At 40.5% G+C, this 7,343-nt stretch overlaps 1 protein-coding gene across 3 annotated transcripts in view; it reads right to left on the bottom strand.

Moving 5' to 3' along the window:
• Nucleotides 1–5,498: 5,498 nt before the first annotated feature.
• Nucleotides 5,499–7,343, bottom strand: part of LOC108265206 (voltage-dependent R-type calcium channel subunit alpha-1E) — a 26,769-nt gene continuing 24,924 nt past the window's right edge. For all 3 annotated transcript variants that reach the window (XM_053680489.1, XM_053680491.1, XM_053680490.1), the window contains exon 19: nt 5,499–7,343. This exon is cut by the window's right edge and continues 768 nt beyond it. The gene's annotated coding sequence lies outside the window, so the exon portion shown is untranslated.

Raw genomic sequence — 7,343 nt, 5'->3', positions numbered from 1 at the left:
TTTAACGGCATTTTCCGATATTTAATCCGATTTAAGCCGAGCTGCCGAGTTCAGTCGATAACCTGCGATTATTATAACTCATAATTATCGGAAACCAGGTCTGCAAGGCGTTATTATGGACTTTGTGTTAATGCTTGAGTTTTAAAAGATTGATAAAACACCAGTAATGTCTTCAAAGTGGCCTATTAAGTCACTGCACTATATATATATATATATATATATATATATATATATATATATATATATATATATATATATATATATGTATATATGTATATATATATATGTATATATGTATATATATATATATATATGTATATATATATATATATATATATGTATATATATGTAGATGTTTGCACAAATGTTTGTACCCCCCTGCTCGTAGTAAGTCTTTCATTTTCCAGGTTTTGCTATTCCGCTATAACAACACGTTTTTAATCGAATTAAAAAGCGTCCGAGATATTTCATGTTTTAAATGATGAACTATATTCCTAATGAAGCGTAAACACACTACGGTACACTCTCAGCTTCATGCGGAGCTTCATCCAAAAGCACACGGTTAACGGAAACACGACGATTTGAAAAATAAAAACAAAATATATTACGTGCTTGAAGTAAAAGCTGCCGAGAAAGCGAATAAAGCACATTCGTGTTTCAGAGATCAATCTCATACACGAGCATGGACGTCATTAATTATTCACTATCGTCTCAGAAACACCTTTCATCCCTGTGCTTTTAACAAGACGTCGTTCGGACGATGAAAAATAAAAATATCCCAGTGTGTGCCAAGCTTTTAACTTTAGAATCGAGAGTTAAAATTAGAGTTTAAAATGAGATTGAGATCAGATGTTTGTTAAACGCAGGTTCTCGTTACTGTATAACCATCAACCGTATACGACGTCATTTAAACCCGGATCTGAGACAAATCAATCCACTTTCATTCTGTTAGTAAATGATTGGGGCGAAGGGAACGTGTGAGGAATTTTCAGCACGATGTTTAAGAATGAATTTTTCTGCAGTCAGTGTGAGATTAGTGTCGTTCCTGCCTGCTGAGGAAAACACGCCGATCCAAAGTCCTCACAGCGTCTCGGAGGGTCAGAGGTCACTGAGGTCACTGAGGTCACTGAGGTCACTATGGCCTACGAGAACAGAAGTCACTCATTTACATGTAAAAAAAAAAAAAAAAAAAGTCACCACATAATCCACAGCTGAGAAACACAGACAATTACACACTGAGCAAATCAGATAGATTTATATAATAATATATATAATAGATATATATTTATAATCATCATCATCATCATCATCATCTGCAGTAACGTACTTATTATTATTGTTGTTGTTGTTGCCGTTTGTTTGTTTGTTTGTTCACTTTATGCAGCGCCTTCGATCACCCAAGCACTTAACCCAAACTAACACCAATTTGAAAAAATAAAAGTTAAAAAGAAGAGTAATATCACGTGACACGAACATATTCAGCTGAGATTGAAAGGAAGTAGTAGAAGTACAGTCATGTTGTGTGTTTGTTTGTTTGTTTGTTTGTTTGTTTGCTTGGTTGGTTGGATATTTTCTGCCATTACATCCCATTTGAGCCCACGTCCATACAAAGCGTCTCTTTCTTTCTGTCTTTATTTTGTTCTTCAATTCTTTTTTCTTTCTTAAAAAGGGGACGTACAGGTCGTTCTTTCTTTCTTTCTTTCGACATTTACGATACCGCTTTCTATCTCTATTTTTTCTCTTCGTTCTTTCTTCCTTCCTTTTTCTTCTTTCTCTTTCTTTCCTTTTTCTTTCTTTAACACCATCACACGCTTTCTCATATTTTCTCACGCTTGTTTCATTTAAGCGTTCGTGGCTGTTTCCCCGAGAGACAAACGTCACACGTTTACTACAAACGACAGAATATCAGCAGTGGTTTTATTAAACAGCAGTCATTATTGATTTCACGGCTTTTAAGCATAAAAGTGCTTCATTTATTCAGGCGAATCCGCAGCATTGCGCTGATATGATGATATGAAACGATGAGAAGCAGGAAAAGGATCAACATTCAGGACTTTTCAGGGAATTAAACAATACATGAACTCATCTCTAACCAAGCACCAGGACAGGGTGCCATTACTTTTGTAAGCCCTGGATCCCGAGCGTGATTAATAATAATCCTACTGGAAGTTGGTTTTTAACCCAGCAGACGTTTGTGTTTGGAAAGTTTCACACGTAGACGTGAAATGAAGCGTCGCCGTCGCCTCGGAAACTCGTCCAGATCTGAAAAAAACGTTTCACTCGCTCACGTGAAAGAAACAGACGTTTTTTCTTGCTGGGAAAAAAAAAAAAAACGTGTTAAAGTCGTAACACCTTCGATCCACATCTTCATTTATTTATTCTTTCAGACGCTAAACAACACTCCAGCAGGAAAAATGGAACAAAAGAATTTCCATCCCATTTAATGAACAAACAAACAAGTAAACAAACAAATATACATAGAAATATATTTAAATAATTAATAAATAAGTTAGATAAATAAAAAATAGTTCACAATAAACAAATGGATTAAACTGATAAAACTCTAGAGCAGTGTAATGAAAGTAACACTGAATTTAGATGAAAGTGAATGTTATCATTGAACAGAATGATGATGATTATAATAAGACAAATCTTTAATAATGAATAAAGTAAAATAACGGAATAATTCATGAGAGAGACTGTTAGTGTTTACATCTCGTCAGGGTTAAATCATTAAAATCATCATTATTATTATTATTATTATCATTGGTGTTATTATCAGTGAATAAACATCTAAACACTGAGTAAGCTCTGTGTTAATGCTGCAGTCGTGACCTTTGACCCCTGTACCCCAATATTTCTCCGATGCCTCTTTGTGCAAAAAAAAAAACAGCACCGTAGCCGTCTCCTTCACCGAAAATCTGCAGACGTGACTGAAGCGTAATCTCTCATCCAGTCGCTAAATTCACATTTGATTTATTTCACAAAACAATCAAATAAATAAATAAATAAACAACCAAACGAATCAATCCACTTACGACGGAGCAGAGGAGCCGGAGCAGCACGCCGGAGTCCTCCATGGCCGCCGGGTTCAGGGGAAAGAGCTTTAAAACAGCGGCGTGTCGGAACAAACTCCCGATTAGAAGTCGATGAACAGAAAGAAAACAAGAACTGTGAAGGAAATAAAAATAAATAAATATATATATGTATTAGACATCAGTTCAAAACATGCGCTCTTCTCAGAGAAGACCGGGTTTACCTTCTGCTTCACTGAATGAGAGTGTGTAGAGTTATAGTGTGTGTGTGTGTGTGTGTGTGTGTGTGTGTGTGTGTGTGTGTGTGTGTGTGTGAGTCCTCGCTACTTCATGTGAAGATAAAAATAAGATCAGTTCCAGAAAGTTCTGCAGAGGCGGCACCGTCCTTCTGATTTTGAATAATGACCCTTCTCTCTCTCTCTCTCACTCACTCACTCACACACACACACACACACACACACACACACACACACACACACACACACACACTCCAGAGTGTGTGTTTATGTTCAGTGTTGCCTCGGTGTGGAATGTGGCGAAGCTCTCACAGTGTGTGGGTTACGGTAAAGAGTGTGAGGTCAGGTTCTAGCCTTTTTTTTTCTTTCAACAAAAAGAAAAAGAGCAAATGTACAATAAGCTGGTTGCGTAAGTATACACACCCCTGAACTAATACTGTGTTAAAGCAGCTTTCAGCTGTAGTTCAGCGCTCAGAGTTTTTGGGTGAGAGTCTCCCGTATGATCACATCTTCATCTGGTCATTTTATTCCACTCTTCCTTACTAAACTACTCCACATCCATCAGAGACCGAGCGGATCTCCTGCACACCGCCCTCGTCGAGTCATTCCACAGGGGTTCAAGAAGATTTAGATCTGGGCTCTGACTGGACCGTTCCAAACCGCTGATCTTCTCCTTCTGAAGCCGTTCCTTGGTGGATGTGGATTTGTGCTTCGGGTCGTTATCGTGCTGGAAGGTGAAGCGTTTCTTCCTCTTCAGATGTCTAACAGACGCCTGACGGTTTTGTGCTAAAATAGACTGGGGCTTGGAGATATCTGTGATTCCCTCCATCCCTCACAATTCCCCAGTCCCAGCTGAAGAGGAGCAGAACCATGGCGTGATGCTGCCACCACCATGCTTCACCGCGGGGATGATGTTCTCCGGGTGATAAGCTGTCGGGTTTTTGTGCCAAACATCTTATAGAATTATGCCCAGTAAGTTCTACCTTAGTCTCATCAGACCGTAACACGCTTTTCCACATGGTTGAAAGTGATTAGAAGATCATGGTTTGAGGTGATTAGAAGATCATGGTTGGAGGTGATTAGAAGATCATGATTGGAGGTGATTAGAAGATCATGGTTGGAGGTGATTAGAAGATCATGATTGGAGGTGATTAGAAGATCATGGTTGGAGGTGATTAGAAGATCATGGTTTGAGGTGATTAGAAGATCACGGTTTGAGGTATTAGAAGATCACGGTTGGAGGTGATTAGAAGATCACGGTTTGAGGTATTAGAAGATCACGGTTGGAGGTGATTAGAAGATCACGGTTTGAGGTGATTAGAAGATCATGATTGGAGGTGATTAGAAGATCACGGTTGGAGGTGATTAGAAGATCACGGTTTGAGGTATTAGAAGATCACGGTTTGAGGTGATTAGAAGATCATGATTGGAGGTGATTAGAAGATCACGGTTGGAGGTGATTAGAAGATCATGGTTTGAGATGATTTAGACGAGCTTGGTTGATTATTTCATGAGAAAGAGCTTCCATGTAACCCCCCCTACCCCATCCCCCACACATGAGAAGATTATGAGCGATTGTATCATGCAGGGAGAGAGCAGTACTCACCAGATGTTCCTGCAGCTCCTTTAATGTTGCTGTAGGTCCCTCAGCAGCCTCTCTGATAAGTTCTTCTTCTCCTTGCGCCAGTTTTGGATGGTTCTTGGTGATGTCACTGTGGTGCTCCATTTTCTGCACTTGTTGATGATGGCCTTCACCGTGTTCCACAATACATCTAATGTTTGGGAAATTCTTCTGTACCCCTGTCCTGATCGATCTCCTTTCCACAGTGAGATCCAGCACACGCTTTGTAAACTCTTTGGATTCATGAAACCGAGAAGATGTGAAGAAACTCGTAGAGAAGCAGCTGGTCCTTATTTGGGGTTCATCAGAATCACTTCAGTGATGAACAGCTGCATGATAATTACTTCTGAACAGGAGGCTGAATGTGATTGGTTCATTCTGAGCGCAGTCACATGACCCGTTACAGAAGGGTGTGTATACTTATACAGCCAGGTGGTGTGTAGACTTTTTCTATCCATTGTAGCACGTTCATCTCGCTCTTTTCTTTCATTTCTTTCTCTTCAGTCTTTCCCAAAACTCAGGTTATGAACGTCACACGTGAACAAACAAACAAACAAACAAACAAACAAACAAATAAATAAATAAATAAAGGAGACGAAACGCCGGTTAAATTCCGATTGGAGGTTTTTATTAAACACAATAATTATTGGATGGATTTTAAGTACAAAACAAAAAAATGATGGATTTTTTCTTCACCAGAACAGAGTGAAATAAACGCCGTGTACGAACCGTTCCCCTCTCAGCGCTGCTCGTTTATTTACACACCCGCTCTAATGCTACACGCTTCGAACACGTCTTCCTGCACACGTCCTCCTCACACGTCAGCTTTCACACGTCACAGAGTTCACGTCACGACACGCGGCAATGAACATCGCTTTCGGTCGGAAAATAATCACCTTCCGAAAGTATTTATCACACCTCTCCGCTCCTTCCTCTCTTCTTTAAACACAAACACAAAAAAACCTTCAGTCAGGGTCAAGGGTCAACTCCATCACGGATCAGTCTCAGAGTCTCTCCAACACAGCACACCACTCGCACGCAACTCAAATCCGATCCCATCCGATCCAAATCTAATAAATCACGCAGCACTTCTGTAAAAATGGGCCTTAAATCAGATCTACAGCTGAGTGAAGAGTCACTTGATTAATCCAGCTGTGTTTCTAATATTACGGCCACCTGGACAACGTTCTTTCTTTCTTCCTTCCGTTTTTCTCTCTGTTCTTCTGTGTTCTTTCTTTCTATTCGACTTTCTTTCTTCCTTTCTTTCTTACGAGTGTAAACGTGCTAACACGCACATCCTGACTTAGTCGAGTGACGGTTGACGTCACACAGTCAACAAGGGGCGGGGCTTGAGACAAACTGGATCAGCCAATCATAAACCTTTTTATTTATCTTTCCATCATTCTTTCGTGCTTCTTCTTCTTCTTCATCGTAACCCACAGTGCTTAGCATAAAACGCCGGCGGTAATTACGCACGTATTATAATTTAGCGATATTGGCGGAGCTGTCCAGCTAGCGCTCGCATTAGCCAGCTACTGAGTTAGCTTTGCGGACGTTGAGGCTAGCTCTCTAGCGTTAGCTATCGGATGTTCATCTGTAGCCACGTTTAATTACGTGATGAAGTTCATTCGGCAAAATCAGAACGTACGCAAAGAACGGTATAAACGTTAAGGGAACGTCACAGAAAGATAAACGCACGTGTTTAAGACACTTGAGATTATTTACATTAGAACATGGCTTTTCAGTTCAGAACGCCCAAATCACGTCTGCAGTTAAAGGGGTTTTTATCGACACGCTGCGGTCACGTGTGAGCCGCTACGTTCGCACTCGGACCCGTAATAAAGCGGAATGCGGCGAACGGCGTGACGGCAGCGCGGTGAACGTTCCTGTCCGAGCGGAAGAGGTGAAGAATCCGTGGAGGAATAACTCGAGGCGAGGCGGCGGAATGTAGTTAGCGTCGCAGGATGCGTGTCTCGTTGCTACGGTAACAGTGACAATAGTAGTGCATTTACATCACGTCAGAATTGAGGTCATTACGAAGTCCCGCTCATGCCATCCATTCTTTCTTTCTTTCTTTCTTTCTTTCTCTGCTTTTTTTCTTTGTCTTTCTTTCTTTCTCTGCTTTCACATTTTTCATTTCTGTATTACTTCTTTCTTTCTCTCTCTCTCTCTCTCTCTCTCTCTCTCTCTCTCTGTCTCTCTCTCTCTCTTTCTCTCTCTCTCTCTCTCTCTCTTTCTGTCTCTCTCTCTCTCTCTCTCTCTCTCTTTCTGTGTATAACCAGTGAGGAATGTTCTGAGCGATTGTGATATATATTGTCGTATAGCTTAACTTCCTGTCGATAAATTACTCTGATATAAAAGCGCTGTGCGTTTCCATGGAGACGGGTCACTTCCGAAACCGAGTTTTCATCTCGTAATCTCCGGAATTCCAGCGTGATGTGAACGCTCCGT

Source organism: Ictalurus punctatus, chromosome 5, assembly GCF_001660625.3.
Source record: "Ictalurus punctatus breed USDA103 chromosome 5, Coco_2.0, whole genome shotgun sequence".
Taxonomy (NCBI): domain Eukaryota; kingdom Metazoa; phylum Chordata; class Actinopteri; order Siluriformes; family Ictaluridae; genus Ictalurus; species Ictalurus punctatus.
This window is presented reverse-complemented; position numbering and strand designations above follow the sequence as displayed.